This window comes from Taudactylus pleione, unplaced genomic scaffold (assembly GCF_031769625.1).
Source record: "Taudactylus pleione unplaced genomic scaffold, aTauple2 ptg001470l, whole genome shotgun sequence".
In the NCBI taxonomy this organism is placed as follows: Eukaryota; Metazoa; Chordata; class Amphibia; order Anura; family Myobatrachidae; genus Taudactylus; species Taudactylus pleione.
The window spans coordinates 399,858-425,142 of NW_028285868.1; the positions used below are offsets into that span (position 1 = coordinate 399,858).

General features: G+C 46.7%; 1 protein-coding gene across 3 annotated transcripts in view; it reads left to right on the forward strand.

Moving 5' to 3' along the window:
• The first annotated feature begins 288 nt into the window (after positions 1–288).
• FBLN2 (fibulin 2) overlaps positions 289–25,285 on the forward strand; it is a 102,274-nt gene continuing 77,277 nt past the window's right edge. For all 3 annotated transcript variants that reach the window (XM_088463834.1, XM_088463836.1, XM_088463837.1), the window contains exon 1: positions 289–394. The gene's annotated coding sequence lies outside the window, so the exon portion shown is untranslated. The remainder of the gene's footprint in view (positions 395–25,285) is intronic.

Here is a 25,285-nt window from a genome sequence, read left to right on the forward strand (position 1 = left end):
AAATGCCAGAAAACAGATGAAAATGGACGTCAGGCAAGTTTGTTAAATGTTTGATCTAAACTATTTGTTCAAACAACAGTTTTGGTCCATTTTCCAGCGTTTGGGAGAAAATTGCTGACTGTATACCTTACCAGATTTTCATTCCAACCAATCAACTAGTTGGCTGGTTGGACAGATAATCTTTAGATGTGTGGCCAGCTTTATTTTAAAAGCAATGCTAATATCCCTGATGTGTGTCACATTGATATCTTGTTTAATGCTGAAGTCTGACCTTCTGCCCAGCACCGGCAATTCTGCGCATGTTCAGTCTGATGCAAGTGTACACGAGGCTGCGATGTTACTCGATGTTACCGATGGTTTTGCAATCTTGCTAAGTATTACGGATGTGTGTAAGGTAAGGTGGGCGTCCTTATGTCGTGCTGTGGCGGCTTAGCGATTGCAGTGGATTAGCATATCATCGCAGTGACTGCGCGCGTAATCACAGCCGCAATCCGTAAAGAATCAGGACCGGTGTCCACTTTTACTTGTGAGCTCTGCCATCATTACACTTAAAAACTAAACCTATTTGGCAAACTTAACCATTGCACGGGGTTGCACTGAGCTGCATATTTATAAAGGCCTCTTTAGAGACATAGGGTCCACAGAACGGACGTTTATAATTTGCCATACACCAGGAATGTGTTATAACTATGCAGCTGTACATAACATGCTAAGTATGGACCCTTGGAAGGAAAGTCGGGAGATTTTCCTCCGGGACAAGCTGATGTATATTCAGGACATGCAGAATGCAGTCAGCATCCCGACAAGCGGGATGCCATCTGCCGGAACCCTGGCATTGGAATCCCGAATCCCAAGACAACACCGGTGCCGAAATCCCGACATAACTCGGGATGCCGATGTCGGGATCCCGGCAGACGGCATCCCGATCGTAAGGATAACGCGGAAATGTCAGTATGAGCCACTGGGGACAACAACCTAGGTTTAGGTAAGGGGGAGTTTATGGTTAGGCTCCGGGCAGGAGGGTTAAATTCAGGCACCACCTGGGGGGTTTAGGGCTAGGCACTAAGGGGGGAGGTTTAGGTTTAGGCACTTACCGGGGGGGCTTAGGGTGCAGGGTAGGGAGAGTTAGTATTAGGGTACAGGAAAGGAGGGTTAGGGGGTATATAGGACAGTGGAACCGTACTCAACGTTCCCCTGTCTAGACTTCAACCTTCGGGATGCCGCTGTCAGTGTACTAACAGCGGCATCCCATCCATCGATATTTCATACCAATTCCAGTACGTGCAGTCACTATAGACTGAGAAAAGTCAGTAAGGGACCTAATTATCAGTTAATATTTGTAGGATATCTAATATTAAGTGTCCCCCAATGTATTTACGGGGGAATATCTGCTGCAATACCCCTTTTTAGATTGCAAATCAGATCCCCATAGGGGCTGTTTATTTGCCTAATTTACCAAGCTCCAGAATGCTTCACATTCCAGATGGCCATCAATAGATAGCGTTAGCCACTGTAGTCTACAACTTTCTCAAGTTGTACTCTGGATACCTAAGACTCTGATTCCTGTCCTGAGTTCCTATCTCAGGACAGGAATCAGACATACGTAGTACTTCGCTATTCTGAGTTCTGAGGTCACCCCAGCCTTTGAAGCATATCCCTGGTGTAATTGGCCTCCTGAGGTCACTAGGCGAGGGAGTGCCCAGTGGACTCGGTTAACATAAGTCTGTGGTTCCTACGCTACCATTAGGATCTAGCCACCTGTTTTTACTCATGAGCCAGAGTTGGATCCAAGCCAGCTCGTCTCATATGTACGTCAGCTAAGCCCAGGGGTCCCGAGCCAGATCTACAGAATAAGCATACCATGATACAGTGCTGGGCAAAAGGTCAGTGTTCAGCATCAGGTACCGGATATCAGTACTGGTTCTGGGCAGAAGGTCAGTCTTCAGTACCAGGTACAGGATATCAATACTGGTGCTGGGCAGAAGATCAGTGTTCAGCATTAGGTCTCGAGCATCAGGTACAGTATATCAGTGTTGGTACTGGGCATGTGGTGAGCCTTCAGCATCAGGTATTGGATATCAGTGCTGGTGCTGGGCAGAAGGTCAGTCTTCAGCATCAGGTACAGGATATCAGTGCTGGTGCTGGACAGAAGGTCAGTTTTCATCATCAGGCACAGAATATCAGTGCTGGACAGGTCAGTCTTCAGCATCAGGTACAGGATATCAGTGCTGGTGCTGGACAGAATATCAGTTTTCATCATCAGGCACAGAATATCAGTGCTGGACAGGTCAGTCATCAGCATCAGGAACAGGATATCAGTGCTCGGCAGAAGGTCAGACTACAGCATTAGGTAAAAGATATCAGTGCTGGGAAGAAGGTCAGTCTTCAGCATCAGGTATAGGATGTCAGTGCTGGTGATGGGCAGAAGGTCAGTCTTTAGTATCGGGTACAGGATATCAGTGCTGGTGGTAGGAAGGTCTTTCTTCAGCAAAGATATCAGTGCTGGGAAGAAGGTCAGTCATCAGAATCAGGTACAGGAATTCAGTGCTGTGTAGAAGGTCAGTCTTCTGCATCAGGTTGAAGATATCAGTGCTGGTGCTGGGCATATGGTGAGTCTTCAGAATCAGGTATAGGATGTCAGTTCTACGTAGAAGGTCAATCTTCAGCTTTAGGTACAGGATATCAGTGATGGTGCTGGGAAGATCAGTCTTCAGCATCAGGTAGAGAACATCCATGCTGGTGCTGGGCATATGGTGAGTCTAAAGTATCAGGTATAGGATGTCAGTGCTGGTGCTGGCCAGAAGGTCAGTCTTGACCATTAGGTATAGGATATCAAGGTTGATGCTGGGCAGAAGGTCAGATTTCAGCATCAGATACAGGATATCAGTGCTGGTGCATAGCAGATACTCAGTCTTCAGCATCAGGTACAGTATATCAGTGCTGGGCAGAAGGTCAGTCTTCTGCATCACGACCAGTATATCCATGTTCGGCAGAAGGTCAGTCTTCAGCATCAGGAACAGGATATCCATGTTCGGCAGAAGGTCAGTCTTCAGCATCAGGTACAGGCTATCAGTGCTCTGGAGAAGGTCAGTCTTCAGCATCAGGTACAGGCTATCAGTGCTCTGGAGAAGGTCAGTCTTCAGTATCAGGTACAGGCTATCAGTGCTCTGCAGAAGGTCAGTCTTCAGCATCAGGTATAGGCTATCAGTGCTGGGCAGAAGGTCAGTCTTCAGCATCAGGTACAGGCTATCAGTGCTCTGCAGAAGGTACAGGATGTCAGTGCTCTGCAGAAGGTCAGTCTTCAGCATCAAGTACAGGCTATCAGTGCTCTGCAGAAGGTACAGGACGTCAGTGCTCTGCAGAAGGTCAGTCTTAAGCATCAGGTACAGGATGTCAGTGCTCTGGAGATGGTCAGTCTTCAGCATCAGGTACAGGTTATCAGTGCTCTGCAGAAGGTACAGGATGTCAGTGCTTTGCAGAAGGTCAGTCTTCAGCATCAGGTACAGGATGTCAGTGCTCTGGAGATGGTCAGTCTTCAGCATCAGGTACAGGCTATCAGTGCTCTGCAGAAGGTACAGGATGTCAGTGCTCTGCAGAAGGTCAGTCTTCAGCATCAAGTACAGGATGTCGGTGCTCTGCAGAAGGTACAGGATGTCAGCATCAGGTACAGGCTATCAGTGCACTGCAGAAGGTACAGGATGTCAGTGCTCTGCAGAAGGTCAGTCTTCAGCATCAGGTACAGGATGTCAGTGCTTTGGGAATTTTGAGCGAATCTCATTGGAGATACCCAGACAAACGCAGCCAGGTACCGTCCATATGACGCTGATGAGAGGAGAGAATAGTGTTAAGAATTGATGGATATATTCACCTCCACCCACCAGATCTACCACTTTTCTTTTATCCAAGATATCTGGTGCTACCCTACAAGAGTCCACCATGGTCTTGTGATATAGTAATTGCTTAGTGTTGTGTTTTCTCAGCTCAGGTGATTCCTGGATATTCTGTGTACTGAATCCACCTAGTCTCTGACTAATTTCCATCTGCCCATCCTGTGTACCGACTTCACTTGTGACTCGTTTGGCCAATGGACAGTTGCCAGACTCGCCATTACCATGACAGGCTGGCCCAGGTTGGCAGATTATAGCAACTTTTTGAATCACTATCTTCTCTTTTATCAGATAGTGACGCATCTGCCTATTCAGGTATAGTCACTCCCCATTTGATGTGATCTGCACTGATACAAATGTAAACGCCACTGCAATGGCATCGATCTGCCTCTCCAACTGAATCTGGTCTATGCTGTGACCCTCAGTCATGCCTGGGCCCGGGTAAACTGTATCCTCCCTCTCGGCGCCCATGATAGTTCCCCAGGTGACAAGTGTTCTAGAATTAGGCAAGTTCAGCAGCTAAAAAAGTTCTGATGCTATATCTTGAATGACCACTAGATGGTAGTATCATCATGATTTTAATTTGTGAGCATGTATTGTATATGTTACAAATGGGTCATATTATCTAAATTGTTCCCTAAAATATTTGCCTCATGCTGCATTTAGACGATAAATTTTGCACGATTTTTAACCTTAAGTGCAGAATCGCAAAGCAAATGTGAAACTCATAGATTCTCGTACTGTAGGAAGTTTGCGTTTCTGTTCCACAGTGAAATCAGTTTGCGATAGATTGTGTAGAGGTGTCGCTAGTATTTATATGCAATAATGATAGTTATTTTAGTATAATGATTATTCGGTTTTACTTACCAAGTTCGTGAATCGATTAGCCATTAATTTCATAATGTACAACAGCTTGCAGAAAGTTAAAACTTGTCACATTGAACTGCAAGCTCTGATGAACTATTCCATATATTTATACTCTTCATGTCAACCAGGACATAGCTGTAACATAACAGAATTGTACATGAGTATTTGTAGTTGAGAGGAGGGGAGTGACAGACAATTAGGTGATAACAGATAGAGAAGAAAGGGACATTACTATGGCATAATGTGTAAGTGGCATTACTGTGTGGCATAATGTGTAAGGGCCATTCCTGTGTGGCATAATGTGATATAAGGGGCATTACTGTGTGGCATAATGTGATATAAGGGGCATTACTGTGTGGCATAATGTGTAAGGGGTATTACTGTGTTGCATTATGTATACTATGTGGCATAATGTGTAAGGGGCATTACTGTGTGGCATTATGTATATGGTGTGTAAGGGGCATTACTGTGTGACATAATGTGTAAGGGGCATTACTGTAAGGCATAATGTGTAAGGGGTATTACTGTGTGGCATTATGTATAAGGGGCATTACTGTGTGGTATAATGTGTAAGCGGCCTCACTGTCACAAGGGCCATTACTGTGTGGCATAATGTGTAAGGGGTATTACTGTGTGGCATTATGTATAAGGGGCATTACTGTAAATAAGGTGGCCAATAAAGGTTTGGGTGAGTTTATGTGAAGTACTGTAACATAATACATGGGCTGGTGTCCGTATATTCACTATTAGGTAAGTACATTTATGCCATAAATGTGTAAAGGGCATTACTGTGACACAATGTGTAAGGGGTATTAAGGTGCTTAATGTGTAAGGGACATTACTATGGCTTAATGTATAAGGGGCATTACTATGGCTTAATGTGTAAGTGGCATTCCTGTTTGGCATAATGTGATATAAGGGGCATTACTGTGTGGCATAATGTGTAAGGGGCTTTACTGTGTGGAATAATGTGATCTAAGAGGCATTACTGTGTGGCATAATGTGTAAGGGACATTACTAATGTGTGGCATAATCTGTATGGGGCATTACGGTTGCAAAGGCCATTACTGTGTGGCATAATGTGTAAGGGGTATTACTGTGTGGCATTATGTATAAGGGGCATTACTGTGTGGCATAATTGTAAGGGGAATTACTGTGTGACATAATGTGTAATAGGCATTACTGTGTGGCATAATGTGTAAGGGGTATAACTGTGTGGCATTATGTATAAGGGCAATTATTGTGTGGCATAATGTGTAAGGGGCATTACCGTGTGGCATTATCTATAAGGGGCATTACTGTGTGGCATAATGTGTAAGGGACATTAATATGGTTTAATGTGTAAGGGGCATTACTGTGTGGCATAATGTAATATAAGGGGCATTACTGTGTGCAATAATGTGTAAGGGCCATTTCTGTGTGGCATAATGTCTAAAGGGCATTACTGTGTGGCATAATGTGTAAGGGACATTAATATGGTTTAATGTGTAAGGGGCATTACTGTGTGGCATAATGTAATATAAGGGCCATTTCTGTGTGGCATAATGTCTAAGGGGCATTACTGTGTGGCATGATGTGTTAAGGGCATTACTATGGCTTAATGTGTAAGGGACATTACTATGGTTTAATGTGTAAGGGGCATTACTGTGTGGCACAATGTGTAAGGGGCATTACTGTGTGGCTTAATGTGTAAGGGGCATTACTATGGCATAATATATAAGGGCCATTCCTGTGTGGCATAATGTGATATAAGGGGCATTACTCTGTGGCATAATGTGTATGGGGCATTACTGTTGCAAGGGTCATTACTGTGTGGCATAAGGTGTAAGGGGTAGTACTGTGTGGCATTATGTGTAAGGGGCATTACTGTGTGGCATAATGTGAAAGGGGTATTACTGTGTGGCATTATGTATAAGGGGCATTACTGTGTCACAAAACCACTAAACCTTTTCAGGAGCACACACATCATAGGTGCACGTAGAAAAATGTCTTCTTTATTGTTTTGGTTTTTTTGAGGGGGGGGCTCCACAAACTTTTTTGGCAAGGGGGGAGTAAACTTTATAGTTATGCCACTGAGGTCCCCAATGTGTGGGGGGCCCTGGGCGACTGCCCAGTGCACCCCGCCTATAATCTGGCCCTGATCACATGGGCTGGACCTTTCAATTAGGAAGCCCCACTGATTGTGACCTCTGTCCGATGACCATGGCGATCCACCCTGGTTTGACTTCAGAGGAATCACTGACTTCTCCGCTGCTGCTGCAGGACTGCTCCCATCTCTCTCTCCTCTCCAACCGACACTTGCCAACTGCCCGCTCCAACTGTCTGCTAGTGGCACCTGATGCATTGTGATGGAGATACTTCACCAGTGCGTGGGGTCCCCATAGTATACCCATACCTCTGGCAGTCACTGACTGTAGCAGGAAAGATAAGAGTCACTGCGCAATCAGTACATGCAGAGAGCGCAACCAGTGACCGGAGTGTCTGGGGAGGGAAAGGAGACAGTTAGGGAGCAGAAGGCAAAGTGAGACCCCAAGGTGTCTGAGCTGAGGCTCCCGCACAGGGCCCCATGTGACGCACAGATGGGAAGTTCATTGTTTGTCTTCCTGACTTATTTCCCATTGTCTTGGGCAGTTCCTGCGTTTCTGTGTTCAGCCACTGAGTCCCCAGCGTGGAACCAGCCCTGGCACAGGGTCAGCAAAGGAAATAATCAGATTGAAGCCGCTTCTCTTCTTACAGACCCTGCATGTAATTACGGGCTGGATAACTAGTCTCAGCTGCGCACAATTATCCTGAGCACTCAGAGATCAGAGATTCACTGTCTGTAACTAATACTCTGTACAAGCCCCAGACTGACCCCATAGCCAAGTGCTACAGTGTAACATGGTACCTGACACAGTATATCCCACTGATACAATCCATATATTATATAGCTACAATGGAAAGGGGACACAGGGGGCTGGGTACTTATTAGGGTGCATTCATACAAATGTGTACATAGAATAACTGTGTACAATAAGCTGCAGACACTAATGGGGGAACCTGCCTGATATCTATAGATTAGAGACTGTACTGATGTCTGACCCCGCTGTAATCCGTTCTCCTTCCACCATGACTGTCCCATCTGCATAATAGTTATAGTTAGTAAAACTCCAGCTCCTCTGTGCTGAATGCACCGTCCTCTTACAGATCTATAACAGATGCAGTTGCGTTGTTTACATGTGGGACCCTTTGAACATTTCCCTGTGGGTCCCCCAAGTTGTAGTTACACCCCTGACATAGCCTTTAATACAGGGTACGGGGGGCTCTATGTGTTCTCGTATATGTTCTAAAAAAAAAAAAAAAGAATGTTAGACATTAGGAAAAGGTGAGAATAGGAATCTAGCACAGACCTCCCTTTACAGCTTCTAATTAAATTACATTTTATATTAGTTTCTACAATCTCTGGTTTTCCTTTCACTGAATGCAGGGACCCTGTGCGGACCAAAGTGCTGCAATCTTACAGCAAACGTCACTTGTACGAAAAACAATCAAATCAAAAGTATTAAAAAATAAAGTGGAAAAAATCAGGTATACTTTATCATGGCCCAGAGGATGGAGTCACTACTGCCGGAACTACCCAGGAGTCAGCAACAGGTATTAGCAGAGTGATAGCACCAGTGACCTGGGACTCAGAACCTATTAGCAGAGTGATAGCACCAGTGACCTGCGGCTCAGATACTATTAGCTGAGTGATAGCACCAGTGACCTGGACTCAGAACCTATTAGCTGAGTGATAGCACCAGTGACCTGGACAGAACCTGTTAGCAGAGTGATAGCACCAGTGACCTGGACTCAGAACCTATTAGCAGAGTGATAGCACCAGTGACCTGGACTCAGAACCTATTAGCAGAGTGATAGCACCAGTGACCTGGGGCTCAGAACCTATTAGAAGAGTGATAGCACCAGTGACCTGGGACTCAGAACCTATTAGCAGAGTGATAGCACCAGTGACCTGTGGCTCAGAACCTATTAGCAGAGTGATAGCACCAGTGACCTACGGCTCAGAAACTATTAGCAGAGTGATAGCACCAGTGACCTGGGACTCAGAACCTATTAGCAGAGTGATAATAATGTAATACCCCGCCAGGTATTGCAAAGGTTTATTGAGATAGTTCCACTCTTACCAGATCTGGAAGATTCTTTTGGTTCTTCTTGGTATAGCAGAGAGGTAAGGAGGATCGTACAGGCATAGTAATGGCTCAATACAGAAAGATATGGTGTATCCTTAATTATATTTTTCTTTATTTAAATTCAATAGAAGTCAGAAAGAAAAGGATATATTCAACATCAATTGCTTTATTTTTATTTTCATTTAACATACCTACAATTAATTACAATCAATAGCAACTGTTTCTAGTGATACACACTCAGCACAAAAGATATGTTTATTAAACAGGAATATTTCTTTGCTGGTACTGTAAGGTGAAAGGCTAGTAACAATATACAGTGCATGCTCAACAAGATACAATCTCCAACCAAATTCTATCACTATGTTAGCATCAGCAATACATAAATTGCAATACAGTTTTAATTTCTATGCATAGACCCTGGCCAGGCATCTTTCTGTTGGTGCACATTTGAAGAAACCAATGTTGTCCTTTCTTTAGGACAGTGTGAGTAGAGAAAAGGTGTCTATAATAAGCTACTTACTATGAAGTAATATCGTGCCTGTGGAAACTTGGAGGAATTATACTGTAACTTGGACGGTGCAAGCCCCGGCCTGGAATTGTACTTATTCGCTTGAAGCTGATGTCGCATTAGTTGAAGGGTTTGTTTATTTTCTATAACTGCTGGAGTACTGGCGGGGTTTTTAAATATATGATGTTTTCTCCCTCTCACATGCAGTTCAATCACCTCAGAATTAACTTTAGCTGATACGCTGTTTTAGTCCTTGTATTTCCAGAAGGAGCTATTAAGGGAAAGTATCTGCTGGATAACTGAGGGCCTGATTCAGAGCCGAACGCTCTGACCAGAGCGCTCGCTCTGAATCAGGCCCCTCCTCCATGAAAATGGAGCGTCCTCCTGGACGCTTGCATAGCTGTGGGTGATCACCCACAGCTTATGCGAGCGTCCATGATGATGGTCGCTATGGTCAAGACCATCGCGACCATCGGGGCTTGCGACGGAGACCCTGCGGTAGGGTCTCGCTGCCGCAAGCCCAGGAGTGATTTTGGCTCTATCAGAGCCAAAATCACTCCCACTGACATCCCTAGTGATGTCAGTGGGGCCGGCTTCAGACGGTCGGCGTTCCCATGGGAACGCCTCCGTCTGGCAGCCATGCCCCCGGCACGCCCACCAAAGGTGGCGTGCTGTCAATCAACATCGACAGAATGCCCCCTTTGGTGCGAGACCCGGAGCGACGGAGAGCCCGTCGCTATCGGGTCTCGCGCATGCGCACGACGAAGCTCCCTCCGTCGTGCACATGCGCAGTGGAGCAACATCGACCCACTTGCAAGCGTCCTGCGCTCGCGAGCGGGTCTGAATGACCCCCTGAGTCCTTTCCTGAGGTGTGAGCTAACTTGCATGCTGTGTAGCCTGTCACCAGTGACGTATGCCAGCTGTCAGATGGAGTGCAGTGAGGCGGTGTTAGGCCGTGTTTGCACTGTGATTACAGAACCCTCCTAGTGACTGCACTGGGGGTCCTGAGGAGGCTGCATAGGACACTACCTCCCCAGCTAGCCACTCTCCTGGGCGGATCCTGCCTGTGTGTCTGCCACCCACTGACTGTGAGGTAGGGACAAGAGTCTGCCTTACCACCAGCTTCAAGGGAAGATGTCTGCTACGATAAGCCTCCGGACCATCTGCTCTCATCGGATATTATGGAATGATGGCCGGCATTGGTTCCTGTGATCTGCCTCCGTATCACCGCCTCTCCCTCTCTGGGGATAAGTCTGCTGCCCCTTACCAAAAACGCAGTGCTGACAGTCACTATTACTCTGTGTTTTGGTGGGGTATAACAATAGCACCAGTGACCTGGGGCTCAGAGACTATTCATTGAGTGAGTGATAGCACCAGTGACCTGGGACTCAGAACCTATTAGCAGAGTGATAGCACTAGTGACCTGGGGCTCAGAACCTATTAGCAGAGTGATAGCACCAGTGACCTGGGACTCAGAACCTATTAGCAGAGTGATAGCACCAGTGACCTGGGGCTCAGAACCTATTAGCAGAGTTATAGCACCAGTGACCTGGGGCTCAGAGACTATTAGCTGAGTGATAGCACCAGTGACCTGGGGCTCAGAGACTATTAGCTGAGTGATAGCACCAGTGACCTGGGGATCGGAGCCTATGCTGGGGTTCTGTGCTGGGTGCACATTGGATGTGCGAGTGGGGGTTAGTCCACACAACAAGTAACAGACGCAGGAGGAAGGTTTAGTAACTAAGTAGAAACAGGTGGCATTAGACATGGGGTTTATCATAAGTACAGTTTGCAGATATGGAGGGGTATTCAATTTGAAACGTAAACTTCGCCGTCTATGCGTGTCAAAGTTTTCACCGCACATTGGAGCTTTTGCCGGGGGAAAAAGTATCGGGCGCGCCCCCGCTTATACCCATATTTAATTTGAGATGGTCGAAAACGGCACCCGGCAAAAGTGAAATCAGCGAAAACTTCGCTGATTTTTGGGGATATCACCCTAACACCCCCAAAAAGATGGTCTGACATAGGGGATCACTCTGGATACCCCCGATTAGCCCTGCTGAAGGTTTTTGGGGTCTTTAAACGGGCTCGATAGCTGCTATATTGGGGATTTGGGAAGGTGGTGAAGAATAGTATTTAGAAGTTTTTTTTGCAGAAAAATCCACCTGCCACAAACAGCTGCAATGAAAAAAACACCTGGGGCATACTTGGGGATCCCCCTAGATTGTAGTTCGCTAGTTTTTAACATTGTACCCCCAAAAAAAAAAAATTTCGCCCCCAAAATGAAAGTGCTGTTTTTGGGGTCTCCTGAGGTATTTTTTTAAACATTTTTGACACAGTTTACCTTTGGGGGACTGTCTGAAGGTTGCAGGGTGGTTTCTGAAATGTTGCACCTCAAAACCCCAATTCTGCACTTTTTTTCGCCACCCATTCCTTGGTGACACTTTTTCGCAGGGTCGAATGCAATATACTTTTCGCACCGGCGAAAAGTTTTCAAATTGAATACGATGTAAAAGTAAAAGCGGCGAAAATGACGTCATCCGAGCGAAAAAACATCGCAGAAACTGAGTTTTTGCTCCATATTGAATACCCCTGATGGTGTCAGATATAGCATGGAACGTAAGGAAATGCTGGGCATTGTAGTGCACTGGCTCGCATAAGTGCATGTGCTCTAGTGGTGTGTAGTGGTAAGCTCCCTATGATAAGCAGTGGTGGCACAGGGTATTATTGGGGCACACCATACGGCATTCTAAGGTTCTGTGAAGTGGAGAGTGTCAGGTGCGCATCAGTACAGCATGGGCGCCAATGGGCAGATGGACAAGGCAAAGATGAGTGTCCGCAGTAGGGCATGTCGGAGTTCAGACCTCCAGGTAAAAGCTGCAGTGGGTCCTAGTACCCACTGAAAGAAGAATTACAGATGCACAACTCCAACATTACTAATTATATATAATAATACATTTTGCAATAGAGGTTTTTGGCATAATCATGACCATGGTTATGGGCCTACCCATCGCGCCCAGGTAACCGTTGAGGGAAGGTCCCTAACATACTGGGGTTGAAATCCAGAGCGCGGGACATCCCCAATCAAGCCCAGCTGAGCCACCCCAGGGCATCACTGCAATGAGGAAAGGTGAAGTGTAAAAAGGTGTAGGATAGATAAGAGCAGCTGCTGCTGCATATAGTAAGGTGAAAATTAAAGATGTGAAAATAATACATATATATTAAACAAACAATAAAGGTGCTAAAAGTGCAAGAAAGGAAAAATGTGTTTATAATGTGATGCCCTGAAGCAGCCCAACCAAGGCAAGCCCGGGGACCCACGCCCCAAACATCATCCCATGGCTGCACTACAGTATATAAATCTTTAGGACTTACCTAGATTGTGCCTCTTACTAAAGTGCAGTCACAATGCCAGATCCCTGCTTAAAACCAATAGGGGACAGGTGGAAAGGTGTGCTAGCCTAGGGGACAGGTGGGAAAGGGTGCTAGCCTAGGCTGAAGGAGTCTCAGCCTTCAGGTGTGCATAGGAGCACACTAATACCTCTTTTCCACCAAAAACCCAGGTCCGACCTGGGTTTTTGGACATGGTCAGACCCAGGTCAGACCCATTTACACTGCACCTTTCATCTGGGTTACTCCCAGGTCAGCCCTGTTCACACTGAACTCAGGTCTGCCCTGCTAAACCTGTGAGGTCATTAAAAGTGGGAGGTGACTGCTCCACAGCCACCAATCAGCTCATTTTAGGCATGATCCAGGTCAGATAACCCGGATTGCACCGTTTACACTGCACCATTACCCGGGTCCATCCTGGGTCCAACCCTGGTAGCTACCTGGGTTGGATTGCAGGGTCACTTGACCCAGGTTATTTTTCAGGGACCCATTTACACTGAGCTGCGACCTGGGTAGACCCAGCAAAAACCCAGGTTTTTGCTCTGGTGTAAAAGGGGTATAAATAGAGTATGTAGAAATGGGCCCTAGACTGCACACCCTGAATATATATATAATGGGCGGTGCTACCTGTGGAGACTATTGTTGCAAAAACAAAATAAGAATTACAGATGCACAACTCCAAAATTACATATACAATAAAAGACATTATGCAATAGAATTTTGCAATAAATCCATAGAGGTTTTGGCATAATCATGGCCATGGTTATGGGCATACCCACCGCGCCCAGGTAATCTCTGAGGGTAGGTCCCTAACAACATACTAGGGTTGAAATCCAGAGTGCAGGATACCCCCAAACTAGTACCCACTGGCCAGAGCCAATTAAGTGCCCTAGGCAAAATTTTGACTGGTGCCCCCTAGCAGATAATCCCACCTCCAATTTTAAGGTGCCCACACACATACCGATGTGCTCACGATCAGCCAATGTGTATGATTTCCCCTGAAACTCTCCCCAGCAGCTCTGCACACGATCTCCACACAATCTGCATACAATTTGGTGTCCAATCTTCATACGATCTCTCCTGCATCCAGACTGTCACAGTGCATCGTGTCCTAGATTGTCAGATCTGCTCTACTGCACGGCAGATCTGACGATGTGATGTGCGACCAGCGGGGACGTGCATCGCATCGTGATCGTGAGTGGGGACTCACGATTTACTCACGATTTGGCCATATTTTACGCAATCTGTCGTTCCAATGCGCCGGAATCGGCCAGATCGTGTAAAATATCGCTATGTGTGTGGGCACTTTTAGTGTTTATACGTGGATGCCAAAAATAACACATTGGTATATATACACTAGTGCTGTATATATAAAGCCTGACCTTTAAATACACAGCGAGAGCTGGCTGTCATTTTTGAAATATAGTTATAGTTTTATAGTTCGGATTTCTCTAATTGGCTAACCAAAACATGTGACAGCCGGATAGCCAATATGATGCCGTTTTTGAGATCCTAACATATCCAGGCAAAGCCGAGTAAAACCGAACTGCACATCTCATTACAGTGTCAGCAGCTGTGACGGGGGTGGGCACCAAATTATAACTTGCGTCTGGGATGAAGTTACGCCACTGTATCTATATCAAAGATATCAATATTATATATCGATGTATAATATGATGCATATACATAATATATATATATTGAGATATGTGTGTGTATGTGTGTGTATATATATATATATATATACACACACACACACACTCGACAGAGCCCAAGCCCCTTTGAGTCAGACGCAGCACCCCTCTCTGACCTCAGTCCCCAGTGCCAGCCCGCTCCGCCACCCCTCTCCTCCTGTCTCCCAGCTAACCTGCCTGAGCTGGTTTAACTTTACTTCTTTTTTTGATGCAGCTAATGCTGGTGCTGAAGATGTCTGGTCTGGTCTGATGGCTGGGCGGCGGTGGCGGTGGTGGCAGTGGCTGATATGGTAGCGGAGTGATGAGTTGTCACTAACAGCTCTGCTCCACAAAGGCCCATGGGAGGAGTGGTGGCGGCCATCTTGTCTCCTCCTGTAGCCAGAATGAGCTTCTGTGCAGAAGCTCCTTCTAACCTGGCTCACGGTCACAGTCAGTGAGTCACCTGCCTGGCTGACCGCTGCACTGTCCGATTGTGGCAGCGGGGAGGGACCTGCAGAGCCCTGGAATGCCCCATAGGCATTCCAGTTGCTCTAGGCATTTGCTTAGAATGTCTATGCCTAGGGTTGGCTCTGCCACTGGCTCTCAGCCATGAACATAGGTAGCGCTGAGCGCTCCTCGGCTAACACACTCTCTGATTGCAAAAACAATGTGAGCATCGCACAACATTAGACGTCTCACCTGTAATCAGCAACAAGAAGGGTTATACAACATAACACAATCACATACATCCACATTCAGGAGCACTGATCACAAGTCCCTGACTGTAGGTAAGTGTTTTGTTTTTAACTTTTTTTTTTTTTTTTTTGCAGCGATCAGCTTGTGGTCTGTTTAGCCCATACAGCTGGTCACTGGGGCCGGCTCCCGGCTCTGCTCTGACTGTTAGAGCAGAGCATGAGTTGGGGAACCCCTGATTAACGCCATCTTAATAAATAGAGCCCTAACTGGTGTATTCTCTACAAGTTCCCTGATGAAATGGTGCCTGATACTAGAGGATAAATCTATTGCACCTCTGTTATCATATGCAATGTTGATGGTTTTCTCTGGACTAAAAATACCTCACTCACAGTTAGTCCCATTCAGACATAATGCCTCGTTGGTTGTTTCAGCAAGAGTCATGTATTCTGCCTCGGCAGCAGATAAAACATCTGTAGTTGGACACACTGCAATTGGAGCTTTCATGCTTTCCGGTCACCCATTGTCATCTTTTGGACTTATAGCAGATTTACACTCTTGCCAGTCACTACTTGGCTTTGGTTTTGGAGTGTCTGAGCGAGGTTCACAGCAAACAAAACCTGCAAATTTCTCATTATACCTTCTGGGAGGGTTTCCTTTTTTGCTCCTCATAGATCTCTTGTTCCTCAATTTGTTATCTGTGTTTACTGTTTCAGTCTCTAACGCTTCCAGCTGCAGCAATATCTAGTATCACTCATCTTTGTCGCATTACAGTATTTTGCTTGTCTTTAGCTGAAGTGAAACACAATGTCCATTGACTTTAAAAGCTTTATGTTACTAGTGTCACACAATCTGTAACCTTTGGTCTGTTGACATCTTCTATTTTTGGGAATGTAAGCGTATGCCGTACTTCCTAATTTTTTTAAATACATGGGGTTTTTTTCTGGTCCACGTTTCCCATGGTGTCTTGTCTTTGCCTCTGTAGTTGCTCCATGCTTTAGAAAAACAGCCCTTTCAACTGCTTTTGTCCAAAATCTTTTGACCATGATAGTTCGAGCTAAGGCCCTCATTCAAGCGGGTCGATGGTGGGGCACTGCGCACGCGCCGCGCGTGTGCAATCACCGGAGTGAGTGAGAAATACACTCGCTCCGGGGCTCGCTACAAACAGGGTGGCTGTCGATGTTGATCGACAGCTCGCCCCGTTTTGTAGGCGGGGAGGGTGGGTGGCTGGACAAACGGAGGCGTTCCTGAAGGAACGCCTGGCATTTGTGGGTGGTCCTACACTCATGATGTCAGTAGTGAGCTTCCTGCTCTATTAGAGCAGGAAGCTCCCTGGGTCTTGCGGCAGATGAGACCCTACCACAAGGGTCTCATCGCAAGCCCAATGGTCACGACCATCACCTGGCCACTCGCAAAAGCTGTGGGTGGTCACCCACAGCTTAGCGAGCGGCCAGGAGGCCGGCTAAGAAAAAAAACGCAGCCGCCCTCATTCAGAGCTAGCGCTCGCTTTTTGCGAGTGGCTCTGAAGGATGTCCTAAGTCAACTATCGTTCTGTTTTCTCTTTCACTCACGCCATTTTGCTCTGGTGTATATTCAGTAGTTATCTGATACAGTATGCCATTTCTTTTGAGAAAAGTGGCTAGTTCTTTATTTTTTTATTCTCCGCCATTATCGCATTTTAATATTTTTACTTTCAGGCCAGTCTGATTTAATTCAAGACTTTTGTATTCTTTGATTTTTCTTGTAACTTTATTGTTGTTCTTTAGAAACTAAACATGCGTTATCGTATTAGCATTATAGATGAGTTTCATCAAGTATCAATTCCCACTCATGGATTCCACCTCCATTGGTCCACATCTGTCTGTATGCACTCATTCCATTGGCACTTTTGCTCTGGACATTGATTTGGGAAAGGTGCAAGATGTTTCCTTACCTTTCACACAACTTTCACACTCTTTCAGGGTTATTCACTGACATCCCAGTCACCATGCCATCTAGAAGTGTATTCTATTATCATATTCTAGGTGACCTAGTCTTCTGTGTCACAGCTCCATTGACATGCTGAATTCAATAGCTGCAATAACACAACATTATATTGTGTTTAAGGTATAGAGTTGTTGGTACTGGGTTGCTGCTGCCAATACAGTCCCTCTTTAGTTGTACACAATGCACCGTCCCTTTGCGAATTGGACTCTGTAGCTTGCAACATGATCGTTGCAACCTCCTCCTCGTCTCTTAGGATGCCCACTGAAATCAGTTGCTGAGAGAGGGAGAACATGTTATCTCTATACTCTTTCATGTTCTTGCATGCATAAAAAGTTAACTCATTAGACCTTTATCTTCATATGCCATTTGTAAAGCCACACACTCCCCAGGATTGCTAGTGACCTTCCATAGCTTTTCTCACTATAACTGCATGTCCATGGCAGACTTCCATATAGCATAATTCTCTGAACCTGTCAGCTTTACAAACCTCACATTTTCTTACAGGTGAATAAAGTATTCGCTCAGATTACTCAAATATACACAAGAATAGTAGGCGGCGTCTAAAAACACATGTCAGGGAGTATAGATTTAAATCGCTTTAAATAAAAACTCATTTGTTTGAGTATATGTAAACATTCAGAAGTATCAATAAAACTCCCAGGAGTATATGAAAATTATATACACACAGCATGTGTTTAAGTAAAAACATGTACTTAAATAGAGCACAGAATTACAATTCAATGTTAATATCAAATGAACAAATATATTAAATAGATCTCTATTATTTCTTAGTTAATAATTCTGCATCTGAGCTCTAATGCATCTGTAAACCAAGTACAAAGAGGCCCAGTTGACAACAATGTATCTGATAGCTGAGAAGAAGGTACTATGTAGCAGTGGGTTGAGAGCTGAGTGGCCCAGTATAATGAAGTGGCTGACAGTGTTCCACAGTGCGCTGTTGGTGTGTGCTCCCAATATGAAATAATGTAGCAGTACGGAGTGAGAGAACTCTCAATACTCAGCTGTACTCACTCCCCTTTTGTCAGTCCCGCCGCTCCAGCGGCTTTCAGATGGTGGTAACTCCGGCTCCAGCAGTGTAAAGTGATGATAACACACAACAATGCCGTCCCTCCAGATGGAAGCTCCGTCCGCAGTCCTCCAAGTGTCTCACCCACAGGAGGCTGCGTGGGTCACATGGGGCGTCAGCTGTTTGTTTAATGTGTGAGTGGGAGAAGTAAATGGATGTAATCCCAGAGAGTATACGGCAGCAATTGGGCTCAGCTCTCAAATGGTGGTCCGTGTCCTCAACGTATTTCTCCGCACACTGGCGGCTTTTTCAACCTCTTCTGTTCTTGTTGGAAGTGTGGCAATACTTCCTGTGGGCACGCTGCAACTTACACAAGGAGGGGAACTGACAACATACCACTACTGGCGCTTGAGTTATATATCTTTTTAATAACTCAGATTACTCAGTCAGATTCTCGTATTCTGTGTCCCTGCAGTCTGTATTCTTTGTATTAGCAACTTTCACATCGTTGAGCTCCTAGCCCTCCTAGTGCCTAATGCTCTCCTCCCGCAGCCTAACCCCAATCCAGACCCTAGTGCCTAATCCTAATCCCCCCCTGCAGCATAACCCTCCCCTCCCACAGTCTTACCCTGCCCCACAGCCTAACCCTAACCTTCCCCCTAGTGCCTAACTCTCCTCTCCAGTAACCTGACCCCTGTCCAAGCAGAATGTGGACATTTAACAATGTTGACATCATAACTATGGACATTGTGATGTCATCATTATGAATGTCAACACTTTAAATGAGAAATGTGATAGGCTGTGACTCGCTGCCATCAGTGCGTATGGCCGATGATTTAAAGTAGTAAGTCGGCAAGTACGGACGGGGGGATCTAATAGGACCCTGTCCCTGTGATGTGTAAAAGTAAACCCACCGCATTAGCGATCCCTTTACTTTGAATTGCCGCCGTACTGTGCATGTTTGCGCTGCTTAACGCAAATGCACAAGTGGAGAGTGCCGGGGAGGGATCCTACAGATCCCTCTCTCTGTGCCTTTTGCAAAATATATCCTTTTGGCTACAGTGTTCGTGTGGCATTAGCTGCGGGGGCCAGTGTTCTAAGGGGGCTGCTTTTGCTATAAAAAATTGGAGACTGCTGCAGACGCATCCAATATCTGTCGCCATATGGGGGATACTTATTACTTGCAGGTGATGAGTAGGGCGATATCCCACAAATAATACATAAATGTGCCTGTTATTGCTTCATCTTGGAAGACAGTAGGTATGTCGTGTAATGCAGACACCTGCAGCTTATCTCATAGGGATCCATCTTCCCTGGGGCACAAGTATGTTGCCTTCATATAACGGAGGAAAAGCGAGGACTCCACGTGGGCAAGTTAAAGGTAACAGTCCCTCCTTTTTGCAGTCATGCAGATTTTCTTGTACTTTAAAGCTGAAGGAATAGTGGAGCGATATTATCGGCCAATTGTTTTATTCATTACACAGCTTTGCAGACTCTACCACTGTAATAAGTGTCTCTTAGTAGTAACACTTATGGGTGTCAGCAGCAAAACACAATCAGGACTTCATCCAACATTAATCATTTCCAGCTCACTCGTCTCGTGCGGCTTCTCCCTGCAGATTGCTGGATATTTCCGATGAGCAAACACAATATTTCTGCACAGATTTCCTCACTCTTCGGGGACATGACATAATCGACAGCTGTCTCTGTGTCTGCACGTGTTCTGCAACATCGCTTCTATATCAGGAAGTCACCATCAACATCATCACCCTCGGAGCTTATTTATAAGACGCCACACATTCAGCAGCACCGTATGGGGTATTACAGATGTGACATACGTGCGAGCAGAATAAAGAGTGCAAGGCTGCAAATACTGGGCAAATCACAAGGAATACAGACAGGAACCGCATACTGATGTACATAAATAGGACAGGGGATCTTATCATTCACAGCGCGTTTCGCAACGATTTCCGCAGAGTGAGCTGCAACCAGGATGTCGTTTGTTTCTGGTTTATTCTATTGAGTTTCAAAGACTTTATAGCTGGGAAATTGCTGGATAATTAGACCAATTCCCTGCACAGTCAGAGACTTATTTTTTACTATTTCCCATTACGGGTATTCATGGAAGGAGGTTTGGAAACTATGTAGCACCTGTCATTACACAAGTGTAGTTTCATTTATGACGAGTAAACCAAGGAAAATATGTCAATCTGTCCACTTAAGGGACATGAACACTATAATTATTTACCATTACAATCGTATTTGCCAGCTAAAAATATGCAAAAATCATTATTTGTGCTCCAGATGCCGATAAACTTTTAAACTTAATGGTATTACAGTGTTTTAGATTAGAGTCCAAAGCGCACCATAATAATTATAAATGATGGGTTAGAACTGCGCTCTGCTGTATGGGCAGATGGGATGTGAGATGTATTGTTTGTGTCGGGGTGCTGCACCTTCCTAAAAGCAGGAGTACCGGGTCCTGTGTAATGATATAATGGGGTAGAGGGTGCGGAGGGTGCGCTCGCGCTATGGGTGTAATGCTGGAGTAATAGTGTGTTGTGGTCTTTTGTGTTCGATGTTGTTTGTGGAGTGATGGGGTGTAGGGAGGGAAGGGGGTCTAATGGACTGGAGGTGGTGGGTGAGGAAATGAAGACAGAGGCAGAAATGGGGGCCAAAGGGTTTATTGGAAAAAAACAGTACTAATCCTGTTTGGTCCCAGGCACCCAGGTGGGGCGAGCGATCCACTTGGGGGTGTGTGTGGGTGGAGACTGGGGAGGTGAGTGGACCCTTTTAGGGGGCTCCTTTCCGTGCAGTTCAATAGACCAGCACGTTACCCCTGCTGGACCTTTGGTCAACAGTCTTAGGATGTCTCGGGGGGAGGGGAGTGGTGGGTTGGCAGCGGGTCTGGCGGTTGTGGATGTACACCCTGGCGGCGTCCCGCGCAGGGGTATAAGTCTCGGAGTCACTTACCTACCGGTAGGATTTGTTGGTGAAAAAGGCTTGGGCTGCTGGTAGCTGGTGTTAGTTTCCTTTTGCAGATGCGGTGTTGGATGGCTGTTGCGGTGTCAGCGGTTGGAGGAAGCTCTGTGTGTGGTAGTGGCTTGCTGGTGCACTGTGGGGCTTGGTGCACCGCATTGCTGGCGTTCTGTTCCCGCTGCCTGGTGGGTGCCTGCTGGTGTGGATCGCTTAGGGATTGCTGCTGGACGAACAGCTGTGAGTGGAGCTGGTGTTGGTTGCTCCCAGGGGGCGGTGCGTGGTCGCCTGGGTCTAGCAGGTGGAGTGGTGATCAAGAGGGGTGCGAAGGGCTTTGCTAGGTGTGATGCCCAGCGCGGCCCTGCGGATGGTGGGTAGAGAGGGTTCTGGAAGCAGCAAGGCTCGACCGAGTTCTCCGCAGGAATGAAGAGCTCTGGTGTAAGCTGGCTGTGGTGTCAGAATGTAGGGGGTCTCCAACGCGTTTCGGCAGGGGCTCTGCCTTCTTCAAGGAGGTAAGAAGTGTGGCTATGCATGTGTGAGGTTTAAATGTGGAACTTCCGGGTTCTGTGTTTGTCAGGTGGTGAAGATGACCAATCAGGGCTAAGAGTGGGTGTGGCCCATGTATCTGATAGGTCGTGGGTGATTGTGCGAGGCTAAGCCTGTGGTTGGGTGATAACGTCACGTGGTTTGGGCAGCCAATGGTTTACTGTGCAGCTGTGGTTGTGTTAGCTGGAGCTCGTGTCTGGGTGCATATGTGGCTGCTATGGGGATTGTGACCGGCTGTGAATGGTCAGCGGCGGTCATGTGGTGTCGGCAGCCAATCGTGTGCTCTGCTGGTGTGGGTGTGTATGCTGGGGCTGGTGTGCTTTAATGCATTATGCAGCTGCTATGGGGATCGAGACCGGGTGCAGTTGGTTGGAGGTGGTCACGTGGTTCTGGCAGCCAATCTTGTGCTGTGTAGGGTTTCCGTATGTTTACATGGGTTAAGGTGACAGCTGGCTCTGGCGTGCGTTGGGCGGAGGAGGTATGCGGAGTGTTTTGTGCTGTGTGGAGGATTTAATGAGCGGGCAGGGGCATGTGGCGAGTAGGGTGGGGGTCAAGGGCACCGGGGTGTGTAAGGCAATTATTGTGGAGGTGGGGATGTGAAACAGCATTGTCGTGGTAGTTTAGTCCCGTGGTGCAGGCGGCCAAACGTGTGTGTGTGGGGGGGGGTGATTATGAGGGTGATGGTTGGTGGCTCGGGTGACCGCAGGGGTCCGGGGAGGTGTGGATGGGCATCTCTCCGGGGATGTTGGCTAGGTGATCGGGCAGGGGGAGATGGAATAAGACTGGTGCGTGTGGCATGTGTCAAGCTGGCAGTGCTGTAGTGGACATTCCTGTTATGTGTATAATGGTGTCTAGATGATGGCCGCGTGTAGTGGGAGGGTGGGAGTAGTGGTTAGTATCGCTAACCTGTATGATGTGTGGAATGCCAGGGTTGTGTAAGTATATATGTGGTGTGGCCAAGTGGTTAAATCGACTGACACGGGGAAGTGTGCGTCAACGTGTGGCGAGGAGGAGTAAGGTTGGTGTGTTGACTAATAGGTTCTTAGTGTGTGGAATGTGTTTGGTGCAGTAGTGTGCAAATGGTCTTGTTGTGGAGAGGGGGGGAAGCGGTGCCGTCTTGGGGTGGTGTGGTCACTATAGAGGCAGGAATGTGTGTGGGGGCTGGGATGAAATGTAGCGTGAGAGGGGGTAGGGGGCAGGTGTGTGTTCATGTTACGGATCGGTGATGTGTGTTAGACAGGAGCCATAGCAGCATAGAGAAGCGGGGGGCGGGGGGCGGGGTGTGTCTTAAATGTGTGTGGCAGTGGGGTGTAATGGGTGCTTAATGTGCTGGGCGATGAGGTGAGGGGGACGGGGGTGGCTCGGATGAGGTCATGACTAGGTGTATAAGTGTGAGGGCCGCTGTCTGTTGTGTCGGGGGGAGTCCGTTTGGGATGTGGGTGGGGGTGTTGGAATTGGTGGTGCGGGCGATATAAAGGGTATGGGGGTGGTAGTGATCAAGGTGTCAGGGTGTGTATGTGTTAGGGCAGGGTTGGTTGGGGAAGGGGATGTCAAGGTAACGGTGATGCGGGGGGTGAATGGGGATCACTGATTCTGGGTGTCAGCATTTGAAGGTGAGTATGGCTTGATGGGGGCGGTAGGGGGAGGTGGTAGATGATTTAGTGGAGGGGGGGTTTGGATGGTCAGAGGGTGGAAGGTCGGATTGTCTTGACATTTTAAGAGGTTGAGTACGCGGGGTTGCGTGGGGATCGGTGTTGTTAATGTGTCAAGTATATGGTGGCCGTGTTCATTTGGAGATGACTGATTTAATCTCGTTATCGATGTTTAGTCCTTTGGGTGCTAGTGTTTTGAGGGTGAAGATCCACCGGAGTTCTTCCTTGTTTACTATTTCCCATTACGGGTATTCATGGAAGGAGGTTTGGAAACTATGTAGCACCTGTCATTACACAAGTGTAGTTTCATTTATGACGAGTAAACCAAGGAAAATATGTCAATCTGTCCACTTAAGGGACATGAACACTATAATTATTTACCATTACAATCGTATTTGCCAGCTAAAAATATGCAAAAATCATTATTTGTGCTCCAGATGCCGATAAACTTTTAAACTTAATGGCATTACAGTGTTTTAGATTAGAGTCCAAAGCGCACCATAATAATTATCTTCAACTGCAATTATAATGGAATAGGCCTTATTATAAGCACCCATTATAAGCTGTGATCTTTCCCCTATGCAATATAATGCTAGAAAAGTTAGGCATTAGCGCTTCTGAAGAGGGCACTTCTTTGGGTGCAGGTTGTGCAGAGTCCACGGCTGATGAGTTTAAGGTCACCCAGCACCATGGGGAGCTAAGGTGGCCCAGTATCATCCTATGGACTTTGCAGCTCCCAGAGGGCAGGTAAACAGATTACTGATGACTTGGAGACAAAGGCCTTCATTCAGAGGCGGCCGTGCGGTCGTCGTGCGCATGCACACGAGGGAGCTGGCTCCTTCGTGCGTATGCGTGAGACCCGCTACGACCGACAGCGCCGGTCGTAGCGGGTCTCTTTCCAAAGGGAGCGAGCTGTCGATGTTGATTGACAGCTCGCCCCGTTTGGAAGGCGGGCCGGGGGGGTGGCAGCCCGAACGGAGGCGTTCCTATGGGAATGCCTGAGCTTCCGGCTCAGACAGAGCCAGAAGCTCTCCGGGGCTTACGACAAGTGAGACCCTACCCTAGGGTCTCGTCGTAAGCCCCGATGGTCGCGATGGTCTCTGACCATCGCGACCATCACCATAGCGGTCGTTAGAGCTGTGGGTGTAAACCCACAGCCTAACGACCGAAACAGAGACAGGCGGCCAGGATGCAAGCGGCCGCCCAGTTTCTGAGCGACCGCTTGCATCCTCCGACCGCCTCTGAATGAGGCCCTAAGTTCTCTCTCCAAGTTTATTTCCCCAAAATCCATTTTTCTGCCTTGGCTCAACGGGCCTAATCTCACTGCAATCCGCACATGTCCCTTTGCTGTATCTAAAACTCTGAAGAGGAACGCCGGCATGTCATGTGTTTAAGAAATTGCAATTTTATGCATTAAATGTAGCTATCTTAGTTTAGGTAAGAAAAATGCTGACTCTGGAGCTTAATTCAATATATATTTATTTATACAGAGCACACATATTCTACAGCGCTTTACAGAGAATATTTGTCCATTCACTTCAGTCCCTGCCCCAGTGGAGCTTGCAATCCTTATTCCCTACCACATGTACACTAGGGTTAAATTTTGTTGGGAGTCAATTAACCTACCAGTATATTTTTTGGAGTGTAGGAGGAAACCACAGTACCTGGGGGAAACCCATGCCAAGCACAGGGAGAATAGTCAAACTCCACACAGATTGGCCCATAGTGGGAATCAAACCCACAACCTCAGGCTGTGAGGCAGTAATGCTAACCATTACACCGTCTGTGCTGCCCATATATTCAGCAAAGGAAAATATCTCATTATAAGTGTAACAGTGGAAAATATATTTTGCATTTCTGTTCATTATGTTGTAATCTCTCCGTTATTTTTCAAAGCAGGATGTCAGAAGA